The 22,735-nt window shown below is 42.0% G+C and overlaps 1 long non-coding RNA gene across 8 annotated transcripts in view; it reads right to left on the bottom strand.

Moving 5' to 3' along the window:
• LOC122565455 (uncharacterized) overlaps nucleotides 1–22,735 on the bottom strand; it is a 147,084-nt gene that overhangs the window by 55,253 nt on the left and 69,096 nt on the right. For all 8 annotated transcript variants that reach the window (XR_006316176.2, XR_006316175.2, XR_006316179.2 and 5 more), the window contains exon 3: nucleotides 2,680–2,806. This is a non-coding gene — a long non-coding RNA (uncharacterized LOC122565455). The remainder of the gene's footprint in view (nucleotides 1–2,679; nucleotides 2,807–22,735) is intronic.

Raw genomic sequence — 22,735 nt, forward strand, 5'->3', positions numbered from 1 at the left:
CAATAGCCACTGAGGAGAATGTCTCTATTGTTAGAGTCATAGAGATGTACAGTATAGAAACAGACCCTTCGGTCCAACTCGTCCATGCTGACCAGATATCCTAAACTGACCTAGCCCATTGCCAGCATTTGGCCCATATCCCTCTAAACCCTTCCTACTCATACACCCATCCAGATGCCTTTTTAAAAAACATTTTTTGAGATATTTTGCAAAGTTACAAAATTAGTACAAAATAGTATATTCCACTTTACATATAATAACAACGCCAATATAAAATTAAGAAAACTAATGACTAATCTATTCTACAAACTACCAAAACACAAAATAGGATGTCATACTTTACTAACAATAACCCAAAAAAGGAGAAAAGAAAATAAATACATAAATAAATAACTGGATACATGTTCAAAATAAATTAATATCAAGTCATAACAAAACCCATATTTATATGGGATTCTTCCTCCTGGGAGCCCCCGAACCAGCCAAAACCATCCCTAAAGGTAAGCAAAGGCCCTAAACAATATGGCTGATAAATCTGTGTCAATGTAGTTCAAAAAGGGCTGCCCTGTTCTATAAAATAATTCCATATTTTGGTGCACCATATTCATAAGGAAGTTAAGGGGATATATTCTATAACTATCCTATGCCAATTCGAAAGTCCAGAATCCCCAATTTACTAAGATGTTTTTCCTCACACAAAAGGAAAGGATAGTGAATAATTTCCTCCCACATGCATCTAGAGAGGGGAACTTTGGAAAGCTCAAAAGTAGAGACACTGAAGATGAGGTGTTCATGTTCTTCTGCCTCGGAATACTTCAACCCCAGGGCATCAATGTGGACTTCACCAGTTTCCTCATTTCCCCTCCCCCCACCTTACCTCAGTTCCAGCCTTCCAATTCAGCACTGTCCTCATGACCTGTCCTACCTGTCAATCTTCCTTCCCACCCATCCACTCCACCCTCCTCTCTGACCTATCACCTCCATCTCCATTCACCTATTGTACTCTTTGCTGACTTCATACAAAAGAAGACTACATTGATAATTAATCCTCATAAATCAGATATGGAAAGGAGAGTGTTTCGGCCGATGAGTTCACCCTTAGTCAGTACTCTCTACCACTTACTATGTAATAAGGTATCGAAGGACATAGAACAGTTATTTAAACCTGGAATCAAAAGTTAGGGATAGAAATCTCCTTAGAGATGTGGGAGGATGTCTGGGAAAATGCTAGGAAGATCTCTATCTGTAATAGAACTCAGTTTATTCAATTGAAGATACTTCATAGGGCTCACATGGCACCATAGTGACTTGCAAAGTTCAAGGCAGGAACATCTCCAATGTTCCCTCAATGCAAAATAGAAGTTGGTACCCTCACTCATTTTCTGTGAACATGCCATAAGAACCACAGATACTGGGACAGCGTAGTGAATGCCTTGGCAAAGATTTTGGGAACAGTGATTGGTTTGGACCCAGTGTCTCTACTTTTGGGCTCTCCAAAGTTCCCCTCTCTCGATGCTGATCTAAACTCTGATAAATAGTCATCTTGATGCGAAATATTAGCTTGCTTTCTCTCCACAGATGCTGCCTGACCCAATGTGATCTCCAGCAATTCTTTTGTTTTCAACTCAGCACAGATGCTGGGGTTCAGTTTCTGGATAAGTCTTGGACTCACTGGTCCAAAGGCAAGAGCGCTACCAGAAAGTCCCAGTTCACAATGTTTACTGCAGCTGTTTGATCAAAGCAAACATCACTTTCAAAAGAAGGAAGCACAAATTGAAAGGTAATGCCCTCTGCTCAGGGAACACACAGATGTTTTCTCAGGCTGGAGAGTCTAAAATCAGGGGAAATAATCTCAGGAGAAGAGGTAGTCCATTTAAGACTGAGATAAGAAGGTTTTTTTACACTCTGAAGTTGGTGAATCTTTGGAATTCTCTCCCACAGGGAGCTGTGGAAGCTCAGTCATTGAGCATGTTCCAGATAGAAATCAAGGCGGATTTCCGTTGACTAATGATTTCAACATTTATTAAGTGGGTCACACCCCTTAGGACGAAATCGTGCTCTCAGCCAATATCAGACAATAGAATCTTTATTTAGATTTAAGTATAATTTGAAGTCTCTTAAAGTGGCATTAATCTCTGCCCAGATCTGATATGCAGCAGGTTCCAAAATTAAAAAAAACTTAATCATGAAGGTAGCTTTTAATCTTGTTCCAGATATTAAGCATGTTCACATAGGAAACTGGAGCAGAAGAAGGCCATTCAGCCCTTCTAGTCTGTTCTACCATTCAACATGTCATGGTTGATCATCCAAATCAGTCCCCTGTTCCCGTTTTCTTCCCTTTAGCTTTAAGAACTGGATCTAACTCTGTCTTGAAAACATTAAATCATTCATTCTTGACTAAAACTTGTCTGTGTTCACAGAACGTTTAAGACAGACAAAAGCCATAATCCATACTCTTTGTCCAAAAGTGTTGAAGTTCCTCCTGTGCAGAAACTTGTCTGTCTCCCTTTTAAATGATTTATAAAGTCAGATTCCAACATCCTATCAGGTAGAACCTGGAAGCTCTTGGACCGAAGAAACCTCGCCTCATCTTCCCTTGTTATTGTTTGTTAATGATTTTAAATATATGACCTCTAGACATTGATCCTCCTACATTTGCATCAACAAAAATATACTTACTGCCATTGCAGCACTTTGTTAGTTTCTGATCAGAGAGTCTTTCTGTAATCAGGATGGGAATCATGTTGTTTGAAGACATCTAGATTTCTTTTGACTGACAGCACAGATGTTCATTTGTGCCAGATTTCTGTAAGAAAGCGCAAAATACTGATGAGAATACTGTTCCAGATCAGAACAATTCAATAGATTTTGGTATTTGTACTGGAGGGCAGTGAACTGTAGAAGCTTCACTATTGAGGCAAGAGTGACTCTACACTGTCCCATCAAACACTGCCAGGATAGGGACAACACGAGGTTAGATACAGAGTAATGTTCCCACTACACTGTCCCTCATCAAACACTCCCAAGACAGGTACAGCACAGGGCTAGATACTGGATAAGGTTCCCTGTACCACTGTCCCTCATGAAACACTCCCAGGACAGGGACAGTATGGAGCGAGATACAAAGCAAAGCTTCTCTGCACTTTCCGCCTTCAAACACCCCCAGAACATGAACAGGGTGGAGTTAGAAACAGAGTAAAATTCTCTTTGTACTCACTGTCCCAATAGTGAGCCTCAATCCCAACCAGAGAATAATCACCCCCATTTGCACTATTGCAATATCTTTCCATTTTCCACTACAGTTTTATAACCCTCAATGGCATTCACGATTCAGTGTTATTTAATGTCAGATTGTGGGCTCAGTGTATGTCCTATGAAAATATGATTACTGCTACCCAGATCTAGTTCAAACACCATCTTTTTTTTTTCACCACGAAAGGAGAGGGAACTTTTCATCTCTGGGTCTGAGCTGAATTCAAGCACAGCACACAGTAGGAGAAGTAAACCAAAACATAATTGGGCCTAAGTTTAACAGCACCTAAAGCCCAGTGCGATCCCTGTCACATTCCAGAACGGAGAGGCCCAGACAGTCTGAAATCTATCCTGATGTGTCACCAGGTGAGCTGTGTGTGTTTGTGGGGGGGGGGGGACACAAAACTTTGATAGAACCAAGGCCAACAGCTAAACTTGCAGTTGTTCTGTGGAATCAGGAAAATCACAAAGATTAACAATTCTGAGAATTGAGTTCAAATCCTGTGGTGACAAATTTACAATTTGAATTCACTTGAAAATGCCCAGATCCAAAATTGACATCAGTGCAAGTGACAATAAAGCTGACATACTATTATCCTAATCCAATAAACTTTAAGGAAGTAGACCCTTCAATCTTATCCAGCCTGGCCTGTTTAGCTCATTCAAAACTTTGTTCATTGTATCCCAAATTGCACCAAAACTCATTGACTCTTCATTTCCTGTGTTTGCTGATCTACAGTGACTCCCAGTCTGGAAAAACATTAAAGTTCCAGTTATTGTAGCAATACACAGCTCTGACCCTTCACAATGTATGCAAGCCCTTCTATCCCTACAATCTTCTGAGATCTCTGTATTCCTTTAATTCTGGCCTCTAACTTAGTGCTGAATTTCCCCAAAGTCTCTGCTGGTCTCCATTTGAGAAAAATATGGAAGCACTTGAGGAGGTGTAAATTATTGACAAGGATGTTACCTCATCTGAGAAGTTTAAACCAGCAAAGTTGAACAGACTGAGGCTCATTGCAATAGAAAAGTAAAATCTGAGGTGACCTGAGAGAGATCTTAAAAAATTATAAATGCAATAGGGTCAACATAAGGAAGATGCCCTGAAAACAAAAAATGCTGGAAATCACAGCGAGTTAGGCAGCATCAGAACTGAAGAAGAGTCTTCCAGACTCCAAACGTTAGCTAACTATCTCTCCATGGATGCTGTCTGATCCGCTGTGATTTCCAGCATTTTTTGTTTTCAGTACAGATTTAGCATCTGCAGTAATTTGCTCCTATATTTGCACCTGTGGTAATATCTAAAAAGAGTCTTCATCAAAATAAGTTAGCCACAAGCAAATCTGATCAGGAAATCAGGAAATAAAATCTCTACTTAGAGAGCAGTTGAGATTTAAAAATATATTTGTACATGGGATGTAATTGTCAACTGGGCTGGAATTATGGCACATTCCAGCTCCCCACGAGAATGCAGTGGTGAGCTGCCTTCTTGAACTGCCATAATTCATCTGGTATAGGTAACCTACAGTGCTGACAAATTTGCAAGAGTTTGACCCAGCAACAGTGAAAAAACACCAATATTGTTTCATGTCAGGATGGTATATGGTTTGGAGGAGAACTTGCAGGTAAGGGTGTTCCCATGCATTGTTTCCCTTGTCATTGTAGATGGTAGTAGTCATGAGTATGGAAAGTGCAGTCTAAGGAGTCTTGGTGACTTTCTGCAGTGCATCTTGTAGATAGTACATGCTGTTGCTACTGAGCATCAGTGCTGAAGTAAATGGACATTGGAGGAGATGAAGGGGTGGCAATCAAGAGGGAATGCTTTGTCCTGGAATGTGTCAAGCTTCCTGAGCATTGTTGGAGCTGTATTCACCCGGGCAAGTGGGGAATATTTCTATCACACTCCTGACTTGTATCTTGTGGGTGGTGGACAGACACTGGGGAGAGAGGAGGCAAATTACTCCCAGCCTCTGACCTTCTCTTCTCGCTACAGTATTTGTATGGCTGGTCAGGTTTGGTTTCTGATCAATGGTAACCCTGGGATGTTGATAGTGGGGGATTCAGCAATGGCATTGAACATCAAGGGGTATTGGTTAGATTCTCTCTTGTTGCAAGTGGTCATTGTCTGACACTGTGGTGCAAATGTCACTTGCCACTTGTCAGCCCAAGCCTGGAAGTTGAGACTCACTATCACAAGGAATACTTGAGATGAACCACATCAATGTATGTAAGGGAAAGTTAGATACAGATATGAAGAGAACGGAATAGAAGGTGAAATGAAGAAGGAGCTTCTATGGAGCTAGACTGAATGGCCAGTTTCTATGCTCTATGTTTTATGTAAGTGCTTCATCATCCTGTAACACTAGCCATTGGTCTCTGCTCATCAGACAGGGTAGAAGAGGGGCACAAGGTCACTGATGAAGGGAAACAAGCTCTGTTTGCATAAGAACCTGTCCCCTCTTTGCTGCTGTGAATTGATAAAACCCACAGCATCCGCTTAGCAAAGGTCTTAAACTGGTCTGCTCCCTGGGAGGTTAATATCAGTCATTAGGAGCTGGATAGTGATAGGAGACAGATTACAAGGAACAGGGTGGGGCAGACAATGAACTGGCCCACAGGGGGTCGGAGTGGGAGGATGGAGAGAGACCTTACTATTCAGTTGAAAAGGGAGACAGCCTGTTTTAACTCTTTAAGTGCCTCTTAATTGGGCAGCTGTGATTGCCCCATTCACTCTTGGAACTTGAATATTGCCAGATTATGCTGACAGATTGTGCACACAATATCATAGCAAATAATGGTGAGAACTTTTAATTGTTTGACAAAACATTTAATTTATCCCCCTCGCTGACCTTAGAATGCTGCCTTAAAGCCTGGGTTACAATCTCATGACATCACTCACTTAGCCTGCCCCAATTACCCTCGTATCTTGTACCAGCCACCCTTCTGCATGCTTGTGCTGACCATCAAATAGTGTGATGCTATTCAACTAGGTACAGCGTCACAGTTAGTCCAATTCTGCCCTGATGTCGCTCACACACAGTTACTGTGCAGTACAAATAATCATTCATTGCCACCTCTCTGTGCCCCTGCCTAAGCACCAGGGACCAAACCTGTGTCTCTCCTGTTCAGTTCACCTCAGCAGGTTGCTGCGTACAGTTGGGTCCCCAACAGAGCTCTCTGCTGTGAAACCTTTCTTCAATATTTCTCTACAAAGTTGTTCAGCAAGTGGGAATCACACCACCATCAATACTCATCCTTTGCACAATGCAGGAGGAGAAACAGAAAGAGAGAGAGAGAGAGAGAGAGAGAGAGAGGGAAAAAGACTTGGAAGAATGAACAGAAAGGTACAAGAAAGAACTGAATGTAATTAGCTCTTCAGCAGAGAGGGTAAGACAAAGAGACAGTCAGAGATGAACTAAAAGGAACTATTGGGAATGAGTGAGAGACAGAGAGAGAAAGACAGAGGTGGGAGTGCACAAGAGAGTAGTACAGAAAATGTGAGGAACAAAGTGAGACAAAGAGAAAGATAGAATAGAATGAGAGACAGGGAGTATGGGCTGGATGGATGGAATCAGATTCAGACAAATGAGAGATGGACAAAAAGAGAGTATAAAAGATATAATGAAAGGGACAAACAGAGACACACACATACATACAACACTCGGCATGGACGGGTTGGACCGAAGGGTCTGTTTCCATGCTGTACATCTCTATGACTCTATGGAGAAAGGGATGCAGATGGAGGGAAATAGAGACAGAGTGTTGCAGAGAGAGAGAGATAGGTACAAAGATTGGAGATAGTGACCGAGAGAAGTGAAAGTGAAAAGAAAAGAAAGTAAAAGAATAAGAGTCAGTGAAAGAGAAAATCAAGCAGGATAGAAATTGACTCAGACAAAACAGAAGTGATACAGGGGCAAAAGACAGAGGAGAGAAAACAAAAGAGAAAGAATTTTACTCTCTTTTTCTAAACCAGCGAATTGTTCATTATCTCAATGTCAAAAACTGTTAAATCTTTATTAAAATTCTAACACTGAGAGATGAAAAACTTCTGTGCAAATGTTGATTTTTTTACAAACAGTCACAAATCGCAAGAGACTTGGGTGAAGACAAAGGAAAAACCCAATGGCAGAGTCAAAGAAATCAAGGTGTAATAAAGCTGCGAGAGAGTTCATAAAAGAAAACAGAAATGAGATGGAAGAAAGTCAATGGAATTTCAAGACATTACAACAATATTGTTGAGAAAAGAGATGTGTTTACAGCAAATTGCCTGAAAGAAAGCTTGTTGTCAGCTTTCTCTGGACAATAAATCTCGTAGAATATAAAGGGCAGTTTCAGAGACATATTTTAGATTAGACAAAGAGAAGTGGAGGGATGGACGATAAATAAGAAAGGCAGGGAAAGGAGGAACAAAAGGACAGAGAAGTGCTGAGGGAGACTGAGAGTGACAGAGACAGAGGTGGCAGATAAAGAGAGACTGAGAAAGTGGAGTACTGGAGAAGTTAAATGAAACTGTGACTAATCCACTTTCTTTGCAAATCAAAAAAAGTAGAAAAACATGTTTAAAATTCCATAAAATAAAAGTGTGAAATAAAAAGGAAAAAAGAATGAGTAAGAGATAAAGAGAGATGGAAAGAATAAGAGAGATTGAGAGAGAGAGTAAGGAGGGACAGTATCTCACCAGGAGAAGTGACTGTTGCTTTTGAGATTCTGAAGAACAAAGATGATGAGCAGACTATTAGGCCAATGGAGCATCAAAACTAAACCATTGCCTGGTGTCCATTAGGAATAATCAATGAATGATAATCAGTGGGACCCTTGCTTCCTGTTTCCCTTCCCCACCAATGGGTGCTGAGGCCAGTTGCACAAGGTGAGAAAGAAAGATCTGCATTGCCATAGCAGCTTTCACAATCCCAGGATGACCCAACCTGCTTTACAGCCACTGATATACTTTTAGAGTGCAGTCTCAGTAGGCACATGGCAAGATCCCACAAACAGCAATGTACCAATCATAAGATAAACTGCTTTCAGGTGTTGTTTGGGATATACGTATTGGTCCATGACACCCTGCTTTACTTTGAAATATTGCATTGGGATGTTTCCTGTGTTTTTGTGAGGACAGACAAGGTACCTCTGACAGTGCAGAAATAAAATTAGATCACCCAAGGGTTGAGATCTGGATTGGGTCACAAGGTTCTGATTACCCAATGCATGTTGATTATTTCAGGTGTTTAACGTGTACAGTTCATACAGGGTGAACATTTAAAAACCATGTTTATGGGCATCAGTTGGTAGACAAGCAATCATCACCCACTGCTCTTGAACCAAGTGGCTTGTTAGACCAGTTCAGTGGACAGTTAAGAGTCAACCACATTGATTGCTGTGATTCTCGACTCACATGGAGGACAGATCAGGTAATGGACATTTATGAGTCAAATGTTTATGACAATGGTTACATGACCATAAGAACATACGAAATAGGAGCAGGAGCAGGAGTAGGGCATCTGGCTCCTTGAGCCTGCCCTGCTATTCAATAAGATCATGGCTGATCTTTTCATTGACTCAGCTCCACTTACCCGCCCGCTCACCATAACATTTAATTCCTTTACCATTCAAAAATCTATCTATTTTTGCCTTAAAATGATTTAGGCTAGTTTTTAATTCCAAATTTTATTTTTCTATTGAACACAAATTTCACATTAGCTGTAATAGGATTGAAATCTGTGTCTCCAGAACATTAACCTCTCCCCAGTTTTACAGATTAAGACCATGCTATCTCCAGGATTTATATGTAACATTGAATATGTGAAAATCTTACATTGGCTGAAAGCATAACAAACACCCAGCTGTGCAAATTGAGCAGGTGAACTTTCCAGCAAATAAGGTGGCAGTGAATATAATGCTACACAACAACAAAATCCTGCAGATGCTGGAAATTTGAAATAAGTTTAGAAATGTCAAAAATTCCAGCAGATTGTGCAACATCTGTAGAGAGAGGAAAGCAGAGTTCATGCTACAGATTAATGGCCCCCAGATGAACTATGTTGCATGAGGTATTTGAGCTGGAAAGGTTAATTTGGAGATTGCATTAAACTGATTTTAATCCAATGATCTCATAAGAACTTGGTTTGGAGAAGAACATCTTAGGATCTCACAGGATGAAGATCTGTATCCACAGGTCTTCCATCGTTTTAATAACACTCAGTCAAAATCCTGGGATTCCCTCCCTAAGGGCAATGTGTTATAGCTACACCAAATAGACGGTTCAAGGAGACAGCTCATCACCACTTTCTCAAGGGCAACTAAGGATGGGCAATAAATGCTGGCCCAGTCAGCGACGCCCGCTTCCATGATTGCTTTCATGCAGAAAGCTACATTTTATTTAAGACAAGAGCCACCCCTTGTTAAGACTCCTTAGTGGTTTTCCTCTAGTGCTGTAAACTCAGTTAGCTCTCAGACCCAATCAAACAAAGAGGATGGTGGCAACAAATTACCCCAATCACAACCTGGTTGGGGCTGTTAACGTGGTCCAACAGGGAGCCCTGATTGACAGAGGTTCTGTTGACTGTGAGAGCTGGCTCTAAGGAAACTGGAGTAATGCCAAGGACTCTCCATGTGTAAACAAAGGGTGACCTGGTGATAGGATACCACTTCTGTGGAGTTATTTCAGTGACAGTGATTGGTTTCCTAACATATTTAATACTGATCTGTCTTGATGGAAGATCATCAACCTGAATTGCAAACTCATTTTCTCTCTTGGTATGGACTAGTTTGGGCCAAAGGGCCTGTCTCCATGTTTAAGACTCTGTAGCTCTCTATACGATTCTCCACAGATACTACCAGACCTAAGGAATATATCTGTCTTGGTTTATGATTTACAGCATCCACAGTATTTTGCATCTATACAATTTGATATTGCTTCTCCCAAACATCACTTGTTGCAAGGTGACACTGTTTCCAAGTTGTACTTCAGGTGTCACTTTTATGGCCTCTTAGTTTCACTCCCCCTTCATTCACTTTCCTATCCTGAGACCATTATTAGTTTGCCATAATTTGTTTATTAGGTTTGGGTCATGACCATCTTTTGATGGTTTAATTCATGACATTGAAGGGAACATGGCAAGTTTACCATGTGACATTCAATTATATATTTGGCTGGTTCTGGAAATAATCCTGCAGGACCTGTCTGCATACCTCTGTTTGTTTTGTACTCACAGTATTTTAATCAGTGCATCACTGTTTCTCTTTCTCCCATTGTCTCCCTTCCTCTTGTTGAGTATCCATCTGTTTTCCTGGACTTTAAATAAAATGTATATTTGACACTGTTCATAGCTTCAAAATACTCAAAAGCAGTTCACAGCTAATTAGGTATTTTCTCAGATGTTATCAGTATTGTTGTGCGGATGAACACATGAGTGAAGTTATGCACAGCAAGGTCCCACAGACAGCAAATTAGTTGATCTAATATTCGAATAAGCAGAAGTTGCAGGGATAAAGGGAAGGAGCTGAGAAACGGATATATTCTTTGTTAGCAGAGCTGGTGAGCTGCGTGGCCTTCTTCTGCATCTTAGTAAATATTTCTAATCAACTTGTTCAGAAATGTTATGACACACATCTGCAGTAGGTAGGACTTGAATCCAAGCCTCCTGGCATGGAGGTAGAGACACAACCACAGTGCCACAAAATCACCTGTTCAATGATCAGTTGACCTTCTTGCAATGTTGAAACTTTATTGCTGGAACAGCACAGCAGGTCAGGCAGCATCCAGGGAACAGGAGATTCGACGTTTCGGGCACAGGCCCTTCTTCAGGAATGAGCAGAGAGTGTTCAGCAGGAGAAGATAAAAGGTAGGGAGGAGGGACTTGGAGGAGGGGAGTTGGAAATGTGATAGGTGGAAAGAGGTCAAGGTGAGGGTGATAGGTCGGAGTAGGGTGGAGGCGGAGAGGTCAAGAAGAAGACTGCAGGTCAGGAAGGCGGTGCCGGGCTGGAAGGATCCGGCTGAGACAAGGTGGGGGGAGGGGGGATGAAGAAACTGGTGAAGTCCAAGTTCATCCCCTGCGGTTGGAGGGTTCCCAGTCGGAAGATAAGACGCTCCTCCTCCGACCGTCGGGTTGTTGTGGTTTGGCGGTGGATGAGTCCAATGACCTGCATATCCTCGGTGGAGTGGGAGGGGGAGTTGAAATGCTGTGCCACAGGTTGGTTGGGTTGGTTCGTCCGGGTGGCCCAGAGGCAATGTTGCAATGTTGTTGATCAGGACACCAGGAAAATGCTGGTGTTAAATCCATCTGAACCAATGGCATTTCTGGCACTGCAGCACCCTCTCACATTACTGCGTTGGCAGTGTCAAACCAATATGTGAATAAAAGAAAAATGAATGAATATTCATATGAATGAAAAAAAAATGAAAAAAACATTTTAACCTGTGTAATAGGATTATTAGGAGCAGGAATAGCAGTGAACTCCTTGATCTTGATCCACAGTTCAAGCTGATCAGCTCCTCAAATTTGCAGTGATCCATATCCCATAAAAATCCCAGACAATGGCTGAAGCCAAAACTTTGAATGTTTTCAAGATGGAGTGACATATAATTCCTAGGACTAAAAGGACTGAAGAGAGAAAGAAGGAACAGGCTATCGAGTTGGATGATTAGCCAAGATCATATTGAAAGGCAGAGAAGGCTCAAAGAACTGAATGGAGAAAGTGAGGACTTCAGATCTGGAGATTCAAAGTCAAAAAGACCTGCTGGAAAAACACAGCAGGTCAGGCAACATCCGAAGAGCAGGAGAGTTGACGTTTTAGGCATAAGCCCTTCATCAGGAATTCTTTTCATTCAGATGTGCCTGCTCCTGGGATGCTGCCTGACCTGCTGTACTTTTCCAGTGCCACACCTTTCAACTCTAAGGGCTGAATAGCCTACTCCTGCTCTTATTTTATATGTTTAATGCCCTTTGTCAATAAAGGTGCATAGATTTTCATTTTGAAGATAACAATTGAGCCATTCTCACCTCCTCACTCCTGCCAACAACCACAGCTGTTTTAAAGAAAGGGTTTTGGGGTTAGGTTGATTTGGGGGAATCAAGTACAAGAGAATGTAATCTTAAAGTTAGAGCCAGGCTCTTCAGGAGAGACATCAAGAAGTACCTTTCCATACGACGCACGATGGAAACCTAACCCCAAATCCAGAGGAAATCCACATCTTTGTTTCTTTACAACTTAAACACTTCAAGGCCACATGAGAGGGACAGAGAGTTTGAGAGAGGAAAGTGAGAGTTTGTTAGAGATCCTGCTCCAATTCCTTGGATATCCAAGGCATCGCTTACTGTCAATCTGAGCAAATGCTGGAGGACAACCTTGGAGTGGCAAGATGGCTCAGTGGTTAGCACTGCTGCCTCACAGTGCCAGGGACCCTGGTTCAATTCCACCCTCAGGTGACTGTGTGGAGTTTGCACATTCTCCCTGTGTCTGCGTGGGTTTCCTCCAGGTGCTCTGGTTTCGTCCCATAGTCCAAAGATGTGCAGGTCAGGTGAATTGGCCATGCTAAACTGCCCATACTGTCCACGGATGTGTAGGTTAGATGCATTAGTCAGGGGTAAATGTAGAGTAATAGGGTAGGGGAAATGGGTCTGGGTGGGTTACTCTTTGGTGGGTTGGTGTGGACTTGTTGGGCCAAATGGCCTGTTTCCACGCTGTCGGGATTCTATGAATTTCTAACCGTGGAAATGGTAACACGGTGAGGAGTCAGCACTTCAGGAGAGGGCGAGGAAGCGGGAGAGGCGCTGGTTGCTTGTGATAAGGGGGAGGGAGCAATAATTAGCAGCAAAAAGGATGAGACAGAAATAAAAAGACGCGGTGCAGACGGTGATAGAAAGAGCTGCATTTAACTTAGCGCGAAAAAAGTCTGGGGCTAATTGGCGTGAAAGTGTAGATCACATATTTCATACTGCTAAACACAGAATCAGGGGACTGTCTGGAGGGCAGATGGGAGCATGTGTGTTTTGGGACAGCAGAAGTGCAGCTGAAATATTTCACCATGATATATATATCCCTATCCACATGTGTGTGTGTGTGTGTGTTGTATACAGAATTGAGGGGGATTGTCTGGGTGCAGACAACAGTGTGTTTGGATTCAATAAGTATGCAGACTGTGTAGGAGCGGCGGTGTCGCCTGACCCTACCAGTGGATCAGTCCTCCGTTTTCTGGGCGTGGGAAAAAGTCTGGATTCCTATTCACAGCTGCAGCACTCGCAAAACTGAGGCAGGCAACCCCAGCTTTTCTACTCCCATTGACTTCACCTCCCCGACACCCTTTCACCGCCTCCTAAAATACAGCTCATTATCGCCAGCAGGCTGGACTAAATACCAGCCGCTGTCTCCCTGCTGCCGAGGAGCTCGGTTACCAATCAATCTACCCACTGGCTCCTTTCTAAACCAGCCACCACCGCCCCTCCCCAGCAAAATATGAATTCATTAACCAAAGGATAAAAAAATCTTGAACTTCACTCCATTTCTCGACATATCATCTAAAAAATAAATAGGCCAAAGTAAAAACAAAGAACAGAGAAAGAGTCAAGCGTAACTTTGTAAGGTATGAATACGTAATTAATGTTACTTGTGGGAACTGTAAGACAATAAGGATTTGTTAAAAGTGTAAAACTGAGGCAATTATTAATGTCAGCTCATAAACACAAGTAATGGTCCATCTTTATTTGTTCTACGTTATTAGCTCCATCTTTGAAAAATAGTTCATCGTTGGTCTCACACTAGGTATGAGATTTAAATAGCAAAAATCCAAAAGATTATGACATTTGCCAGTAAACACACCAGAAATATAAATCATAAAGCAGAGATACCTCTACCACCCTCGCCAAAATACAGTTTCTCCTGATTCCTGCCTCCAAATCAGTTTACCTCAAAAGAAGATTTGTTTTTAACTTTTCAAAGTATTACCAAACAAATCTCACTTGTACAGAAGTGCAGAAAATACTGACATTGACAAGAGAAAATCATTGCACTGTAAACTAACAGAGACTCATTCAGAGCAAGTAAACCTTTATTTAAATAGCAGCAAGTATTGACCCTCTGTTATCATTCACAATAGGTTCCAGGCTAAAATAATCTTAACCAGCAAACCATAAATCCACTACTAGCGGGCACCACAGTAGCAGAAGAGTGTGCCATCTACAAGATGCAGCAATTTGCCAAGGCTCTTTTGACAGCATCTTCAAGATCTGTGACACCTACGCTTTGAGCGACAATGGCAGCAGACTTTGGGATTACCACCAGCTGCAAGCTCCTCTCCACCATCCCAACTTGGGAATATTGCTATTTTTGGACTTGTGGGCAACCTAATAGCACTTTAGGTGTACAGTCACCACATGGAATATAACAGTTCAAGAAGGCAGCTCACTCACAACTTCCAAAGGGTAATTAGAGATGGGCAATAATACCAGCCCTTGCCAGAAAATTGCATACCAGGTGAAAGAATATTTAGAGTCAGAGAGGCATAAGCACAGAAACAATCCATTTGGTCCAACCAGTCCATGCTGGACATAAACCAGTCCAGCCTGCCTGCTCCTGATTTAATTGTGGGATTAAATTCCAATAAAGTGTGAGGAACAAAATTGAACACATGGCTATAATATTTACTTAAATGTACAGTACTCAAAGTATATTAGCAGATCCTCTCTGGCATTACTGTTGCTAAGCCAGCACTTCAATTGATACAATCAGGAATGGGAGAGTGGGCTGCACTGGGGTGGGGTGTGGACTGGAGTGACAGAATCAAATATGGCTGCTGAATTGATTTGTTGCAAAGCTTGCAAGAATATGCTCAAAGGGATAGTGTGGCTTTTAAAACTCATTCACAGTATGTGGGCATCACTAGCTAGGTCAACGTTTATTACCCATCCCTAATTGCCTGGAGGACAGTTAAGAATCAACCACATTGCTGGGAGTCTGGACTCACATGTAGACCAGAAAAGGTAAGAACAACAGTTTTCTTCCTTAAAGGACATGAGTAAACCATATTCTTTTCTCCCAACAATTCACAATGGTTTCATGGTCATCACTGGACTCCTAATTCCAGATTTATTTATTAATGAATTCAAATTCTACCATCTGCCATGGTTGGATTTCATCCCAAATTCTAGAATATTATTTTGGTTACTAGACTAATAGTCTAACAATTAGGCCAATCGTTCCTCATTGGGATGTTTAGAATGTTAATAGTTTTTGATTGGGTAGCTATAAAGAACCGATTCCTTGAGAGAAATTTAGAAAGATAGGGTATAGTCTTAAATTTCAGGCCAAACAATTTAGGAAGAAAATTGCTTAACCCAAAAGATCCCTGGATGTTTCTCTTCCCAAAGGATTGTCGATAATGGGGGCTAATTGAAGACTAAGGCTGAAGAGTATTTGTTAGGTAAGGGCATCAAGGGATAATGGACAGAGATAGGAAAGTATAGCTCAGATGCAGATAAGCCATGATTTCTTCAAAATTGCACAACAAGCTGAAGAGACTGAGTGGAGGACTGTTGGTTAGGTTGCTATGCAAAGCTTCATACACATGTCAGCTTTCTTGTAATGAATCTGTGAATAATAATCTAGAGAAAATGTCCTTTCTTCTCAGTGTCCAGTGGCACTGAATCTGATGCATCATCTCCACCACTCGTAAAATCCATGGTCACCTTTGGGTCTGTGGGCAATACTATCTGAATCTGAGGGCTGTACCCATTCCAGGTCTTGAGCACAGCATTTTCACAGACTGTGCCGTGCTGAGGAAGCACAGCATCATCAAACTGCAACTCCTCAAATGAGGAGATAAAACCAATGGTTCTACCTGTTTGTTAATGTTGAAGATTCCACGATGCAATCTGAAGAAGAGCATGAGGTTTACCTCAGTGCCCTCAGCCAGCATTCCTTTCTCAAAGAATATTGATGAAAATTTATGAATTATGGCCACTGCAGTTTGTGGGATGTTGCTGTGCCAAGTTGGCTGCCACACTTGCTTGCCTACACAGCAAGCGTTACTGCATTTTGAAGGAATACATTGTGTGTCAAGCACTCTGAGATAGTGCACTCTGAGATAGTGCACTTATAAAACTTAAGATTGATCCTCCATGTTCTAAACTCCCAGCATCCATGGAAATCGTTTCTCTGCATCTACTCTATCAAAATATCTGAACATTCTCTTCTCTGCACTAGTCAGGGGTTTTACTTGCAGTTCTAGTAATGAGGTGATGGGAGCCCATTCTTGACATCAGTACCACTAGTGTGGGCTCTCACCTATCAGGAAATCACTGGCAGTGCCCCTATAGTTAAAACCCCAGCAATTCTTTTTCTGCAGGAGCTGCACTGAGAACATCAGTAGAGTATCCTGCTGCCCTACATACTGTTTGTGTTTGTAGTGTGGGCAGAACAACTCTGTTGTTGGGGGGTCTACATCATCTTCAGTTTCCAGTACTGCCTAATGCTTCATTAATGGCCTCTCAGGTGCTAACAACACTACCTCCGCTATTTGGAAACACTTCTCCAGCATAGTTTTGCAGTATTGCCTTGTTACTATGGCAACTGGTGCACTTGTAATGCAATTTCAACCAAGAGTCATGAGGCGTCTCTGCAAGGAGTAGAAACCTTGTCAGGTAGTCAGTTTATTTCTCTGCTCTAACAACTGACCGCCAGATCTCCTTCACAACTCAGTTTGTCTCATTCTCTCTCCATTAGGTCAATGCTATTCTGGTCAATGTGTTTGCAATGGGTTGCACACTGCCTCTCAGCCTGGAGTTCTAGATTCGAGTCCCATTCCAGGGCTTGATGACCAAGGAAGGTGCATTCACAGTGTGGCCAAACAGGTTGATTGTCAACTTGTAAATCCTTCCAGCACACAACAATGGTAGAGCAGGAGAGATTCCTGGTCAGGATGAGATGTAAAGAACTTTGGAGACAATACCATCACTGTGTGTGCCTCTGGACTACAGCACACGTTTTTACTACAGCAACTCTGAGTGAACTGTGACTCCAGTCTGGTAAATGTTCCTTGAGACCTCTCTTTCTTCTTCCTCCCAAGCTTCAAACTTTTTTTTCACATTTAACCTCATCTGTGCACTTTCATTGTGCTGCACTCAAGACCCATTATACCATCTCCTCCTCTAACTCATTCTCTTCCTGGGCTTTAAAAATATGGAAAATACAGGGCCAAGGAAAAACAGCAAGGACAAGGAGATTATGTGTGTGTGTGTGTGAGAGACTGTAGCACAGGGAGGCACAGACACAGTGGGGCCAAATGGTAATTGTTCATCAACAGTGGCTTGTTTGGTCACTTCTGGGTCCCAGCAGAGACGTGAACATAAACAGCAGACTGATACTCGCAGTGCAATACTCGCCAGTGATGCACTGAGAAAGAAGGTGCTGCTTAGAGTGGAATGATAAGTTGAGGCCTTTGTTGGGCCTCTCAAGTGGGACCAAAAGATTAATGGCTGTGTTTCGAACAACCACATAGGATGACATCTCAGTACCTCATCTACTACGTATCCCTTTGCCAACATCATTACAAAAGTGGATTAGTTGTCATTATCACTTTGAGAAGCATACGGTGTCTCTTCCAACTGGCTATCTAATCCTGAAATGTAGTCAATATTGTAAGAAAGAGAAGCCAGTTTACACACAGCACGATCCCACATGACATAATGATACCCTGCAATGTTGTTGGATGAGGGATGTATGGGGATCAGAATATAAGTTGCAGCGACTTGGTTTTCAAATAAAATCAAAGGATGTCTTGACCAGAGAAGGTAAACAAGGCCTCAGTTTATGTCTTAAAGTCATTAAGTTGTAAAGCATGGAAACAAACCCTTCGGTCTAACTTGTCCAAGCCAACCAGGCTTCCCAAACTAAACTAGTCCCATTTGCCTGTGTTTGTTCCATATCCTTCTAAACCTTTGCAATTCATGTGTCTGTACAAATGACTTTTAAATGTCGCAACTGTACCTGCATTTACCACTTTCTGTAACAATTTGTTCCACATATGAACCACCTTCTGTGTGAAAACATTGCCACGCAAGTCCCTTTTAAGTCTTTCTCCTCTCACCTTAAAATTATGCCCACTAGTCACATGCAGCCAATTAAAGTACCTGTACATGACTGTACTCTTTGGAAAGACAAACCTCTGGTGGTACAGTCCTCTGTTAATGCTACAAGACACATTTCATCAAGGATTATACATTTGAAATACCCGATGTGTGTCTTAAACCCACAACCCACTGACACAGAGGCAGAAATGCAAACCACTGAGTGAAACTCATCCCATTTAACCAACCCTTGTTTAATTATGCAAATTAAGTTAAAACAATTGTCTCAGATTTTGTGATGGAATTGATAGTGAAACTATCAGCATTTACCCCATTGAGAGTGATTACAACCTCAGGAATCCACACTTGCACACTGTAATACTAACATCTAGAAGTTGCTGTCAGTGAATCCCCACTTCTTCAGAGTTCGATGAGTTCTCCTACAGATTAAAAATCACACAACACAACACAACACCGGCATCTCGAAATCATCCTACAGATTAGAAGTCCTAAAGCAATCAATGGTTTGACAAAAACTTACACTTTTAGTCTTGCTAAAATCTTGTGAACAAGGTGTAAAATGGGTTAATTCTGGTCTACCTGCTGTAGGAAAGATTTTGTAGGAAAGGGTTCAGCAAAGATTGACAAGGTTACGGGGATTGGAGGGTTTGAGCTAGAGAGAAGAGGCTGAATAGACTGGGGCTACTTTCCCTGGAGCGTTGGAGACTGAGGAGTGATCTTGTTTAGGTTTATAAAATCATGAACGGGCATGGATAGGGTGAATTGCCAAGGTCTTTTTCCAAGGGGGGAGGGGGGGGAGTCCAAAACTAGAGGCCATAGATGTAAGGTGAGAGGGGAAAGATTTAAAAGGGACCCGAGGTACAACATTTTCACACAGTGGGTGGTGCGTGTACAGAATGAGCTGCCAGAAGACGTGATGGAGGCTAACATTATTACAACATTTACAAGGATGGGTATATGAATAAGAAGGGGTTTGAGGGATATGGGCGAAGTGCTGGCAAATGGGACTAGATCAGTTTAGAATATCTGGTTCACGTTGATGAGTTGGACCAAAAGGTCTGTTTCGGTGTTATACAGCTCTATGACTCTATGACAGTATAACACACTCATTTCACAATTAAGCATCTTCACTGGCCCTGAAAAGTTGGTTTTATATTGGTAAAATGTTAAAGTTCCTCTTAATAAAACCTTTATTTTACAATTTATTTATGATGGTGGAACTTCTGTCTGAATTGAATTCTGACTATTTATTTCACTTTCTTAAATATTTAAATTAAAAGTGAAGTTTAATTGATGTTTTTAACTTCCTGGTTTTCTGTCTGTGAGAATACTGCAATGTGATTGGCTGTATAAATGCATGCTTACATTGCTGCTGCTTGACTTTTTCATTTTTTCATGGAATGTGGGAGACACTGACATTCATTACAATTGTTTCCATTGTCCCCAATTTCCCTTGAGAAGGCAGCTTGGATAGGTGCAGTCCCTGTGATAAGAATAGTTCGGTTGGGGAGGGGTTCTTTGACCCAGGGACAGTGAAGAAACAGAGATATATTTCTATATTGGGATGGTACATGGATTGGAGGGGATTTTGAGTTTGCAGTGTTTCATGTGCCAATTGCCTTTGTTCCTTCAAAGTTAAACATCACACAACACCAGATTACAGTCCAACTTGGAAATACAAACTTTCAGAGTGCTACTCCTTTGCCAGGTAGCTAGTGCTAGGAGCAGCACTCCAAACGTTTGTACTTCCAAATAAACCTGTTGGACTATAACCTAGTGTTGTGTGATTTTAACTTTGTCTAACCCAGTCCAAAACCAGCACTTCCACATCACTTGTTCCTTCAAGCATGAGATTTACACATTAGTCAAGGGGAGATCAAGACTCCAGAGGTAGAGTCATTGAGTCATAGAATTATACAGAATGGAAACAGACCCTTTGGTCCAACCCATCCACGTCAACCAGACATCCAAACTGATCTAGTCCCATTTGCCAACATTTGGCACAGATGTCTCCAAATCCACCACTGGATCTTTGCAGTAAACTTTTACCAAGATCAGCAGTAACCTCCAAAGCTTCAACATTGACTGCAAACTCCAACTCAAAACCTGAAATGAGAATAGAAACTGCTAGAGTGTTCAGCAAATGAGCCAGGTTCATATTTACAATCAAAGCAGGTGACGTTAGTCCAGATAAAGCATTAACCTTTTCTTACACTTTCCTGATCCTGATGGCAGTGTTGCTGATTTACAGAATTTCCCCATTTCATTTATAACTAATTAAAATGTTATATAGTAAGGCTTGAATAACAGATACAGTTAGTTACCTGAGAGAAAGGGAGTTTTTAGTTCCAGATAGCAGCAACGTGCACTGAATATAATAAAAGCATGGCACCCACTTTAGGTCTGAATTGTTTTATGCCCTGGATACACTCAATTAGCATATGAATAGCCACAGCCTTTGAGTTAATCCTTTTACGCTTTCACACCTGTTTTGCAGCAATCTTACAACTCTCTCATTGCGTCTATCGTTCTCTCTCACGCTCAGTGATTTATTTGCTCCTTTTGAGACCTCCAACTTCTCTCCTTTCTAATTTGTTTTCCTCTTTTTTCAGAAAGAAAGCTACAGACAAATTAATACAAGCCCACGTGAGGCCTAAAGCCAGGGGCTGAGCCAAGACACACAAAAAAAAGACTCAGGATCAAACAACAATGGCAAGACAGGGTCCTGCCACAGTAACAGTGCCAGGGGAGGCTCTGACAGGGTCACAGGGCAGATATGGGGACAAACCATGGGGTGGCTCAGTGGAGAGCACTGCTGCCTCACAATATCAGGGAACTGCGCTTGATTCCAGCATCGAGAGTGTGATGCTGGAAAAGCACATCAGGTCAGGCAGCATTCGAAGAGCAGGACAATCGACGTTTCGGGCATAAGTCCTTCATCAGGAATGACTCGACTCTCAACTCTGATCTCCAGCACCTGCAGTCCTCACTTTCTCCTAATTGATTCCAGCCTCGGGTGACTGGATGTGTAGAGTTTGCACATTCTCCCTGGATTTGCTCAGGGTGCTGTGCTTTCCTCTCACAGTCTGAAGATGTGCAAGTTAGGTGGACTGACCATGGGAAATTGCCCCGTGGTGTCCAGGGATGTGTTGGCTAGGTGGATTAGTGCTTGGTAAATGTGGGGTTACAGGAACAGGGTAGAGGTCTGGGTGGGATGCTCTTTGGAGGGGTGGAACAGATTCAATGGGCTGAATGCTCTCTTTCTACCCTCTAACCAAGGGCTTGATGCATGCACCCAATAAAAAGAGAACATTGAAACATTGGGTAGAACTGCTTTTTTATATTTTTTATATTCAATTACAGGATGTGAGCATCACAAGCCCATTGCTAATTCCCAAGGGGGTCACATTGCTGTGGGACTGAGTGACACCCACGTCCCACATGTGAATTTTAAAAATGGCAAAATTGTGAGAAATTGGCATTGAGATAGATGATCAGCCATGCTCTAACAGAGTCACATGTAGACTAGACAAGATAAGGTATGCAATATTCTTCCCTAAATAATTAGTGAACAAGATGGGTTTTCCCTTAGAATTAACAATGGTTTTCGTGACCAACAGTAGAGTGCAGATTTGATTTTGGATTGAATTCAAGTTTCACTACCTGCCATGGTGGGATTTGAACCCAGACTCTCCAATAGTTACCTTAGCATCTGGATTTATAAACTCACAATAATACCACTAGGCCATTACCCCCTATAGTGGAGCTCCTTCGTAGGATCTTTCAAATCTGTGGCCTCTACCAGCTAGAAGGACAAAGACAGCAGATGCATGGGAAACCCAACAGCTACAAGTTTCCCCTCTAAGCCCCTCACCATCCTGACTTGGAAATATATTGCTGTGCCTTCACTGTCACTGGATCAAAATCCTAAAATTCCCTTCTTACCAGCATTGCAGATGTCCCTATTCTGTAAAGACTGCAGTAGCTCAAGAAGGCAGCTCACTACCACGTTCTGAAGGGCAATTAAGGATGGACAGTAAATGCTCACTCCAAATTGAAAAAAAAGTCATTTCTAAATGTATTTTCACAATTACTTTTAATGGATCAGGGAACAAAGGAGCATTGGAACAAGGTAGGCCATTCAGCCCACAAGCCTGGTCCATCATTCTGTTAGATCATGGCTGATTATCTACCTCAATGCCAATTTCTAACAAGTTTGCCATTTTTAAAATTCACATGTGGGATGTGGGTGTCACTGTCTGGGCCAACATTTATTGCCCGTCCCTATTGGCCCTTGAGAAGGTGGTGCTGAACTGCCTTCTTGAGTCACTGCAGTCCATATGCTGTAGGTTGACCCACAATGTCCTTAGGGAGGGAATTGCAGGATTTTGATCCAGTGA

The sequence above is a fragment of the Chiloscyllium plagiosum genome, unplaced genomic scaffold, assembly GCF_037043375.1.
Source record: "Chiloscyllium plagiosum isolate Xiang-an unplaced genomic scaffold, Cpla_swu_hap1 HiC_scaffold_28, whole genome shotgun sequence".
In the NCBI taxonomy this organism is placed as follows: Eukaryota; Metazoa; Chordata; class Chondrichthyes; order Orectolobiformes; family Hemiscylliidae; genus Chiloscyllium; species Chiloscyllium plagiosum.